The sequence below is a fragment of the Priapulus caudatus genome, unplaced genomic scaffold, assembly GCF_000485595.1.
Source record: "Priapulus caudatus unplaced genomic scaffold, Priapulus_caudatus-5.0.1 Scaffold116, whole genome shotgun sequence".
Classification (NCBI taxonomy): domain Eukaryota; kingdom Metazoa; phylum Priapulida; class Priapulimorpha; order Priapulimorphida; family Priapulidae; genus Priapulus; species Priapulus caudatus.
Genome location: NW_014577177.1, coordinates 271,020 through 272,077, shown reverse-complemented (window position 1 = coordinate 272,077; position 1,058 = coordinate 271,020). Strand labels below are relative to the sequence as shown.

General features: G+C 38.6%; 1 protein-coding gene across 2 annotated transcripts in view; it reads left to right on the top strand.

Annotated features, from left to right (window-relative positions):
• Nucleotides 1-584: 584 nt before the first annotated feature.
• Nucleotides 585-1,058, top strand: part of LOC106805528 (sphingolipid 10-desaturase-like) — a 41,843-nt gene continuing 41,369 nt past the window's right edge. Inside the window, exon 1 of one of the 2 annotated variants that reach the window (XM_014807160.1) lies at nucleotides 585-653. The gene's annotated coding sequence lies outside the window, so the exon portion shown is untranslated. Of the gene's footprint in view, nucleotides 667-1,058 lie in introns of both variants that reach the window. The other variant, XM_014807161.1, reaches the window with a different exon arrangement.

Here is a 1,058-nt window from a genome sequence, read left to right as displayed (position 1 = left end):
ATATTTCCCTGGAGTCGGAATCTACAATTGTGACAACGTTGATAAGGCTTACATTAGTCGCCTAATTTAAAAGCACAGCAAATAATTAATGTCATATCTCCCGCCCGTCCAGAGAATAAGATAATGAGATGAGATGGTGCTTTGTTTTGTCCGATTTGGCGTAGCCAATCAGCTTCAATTTAGCGTAATAATTGTCACGATGTCCAGAGCAAGGCCAGATAAACCAGAGCATATAAATCAACATATTGATACATATTGATCAACAAGTTGATTTATATGCTCTGGATAAACGCAATAATGCCAATATATATCATGGATAATTACCTAAATAAAAAATAAATAAAAAAACACCCATGCGTATATACATACATAATACGCAATACGTATAATACGCCGCATGCATAGCACTAATCTCTATAATATAATATAATCTTATATTATTATTATTTTATTATTTTATTGTATTATAGAGATCAGTGATGCATAGTTTTAGCGCCATTAATGGTTCGCTGCTGGACTCAACATGGCGCCTGTGACGCTTGAGTATTGGACCAATCATCGCAGAGCAGCGTCGTATGCATAGTCGGATGATTGCATGAAAGCGAAAGCTTTTGTGAAAGTGAAGCTCACCAAGGCAAGTTCAAGTTTCCTTGGTAAACTCCTTAGGTCAATATTTACTTAATTATTGTTATATAATAACATATAAATGATTGTTGACCCAAATAATGCCAAATAATTACATTTAATGCCCCATTTAGTGTAGTTACGCTCACACACAATCTGTGTTGCACTGTTAGTTTCCGCGGCGTAACTCCGACTCCGTAACTCTACTCTAGTCTAGTCTAGGGTAGCTCCAAGAAACGGTATTGCGGTTCAAGGATAGAGATGATGTCCAGTACGGTGATTGGATAGGATGATGTTAGTTGATAACATAGGACTGGGTATTGCTAGGGTTAGAATGGAGTGGCTCGCTGGGAGATTGCTGCTGATTGCGGTGGGCGTGCGTGCGTGATACATACAGATGCATACAGCTGTATGCCGGTATGCCGGTATGTAGC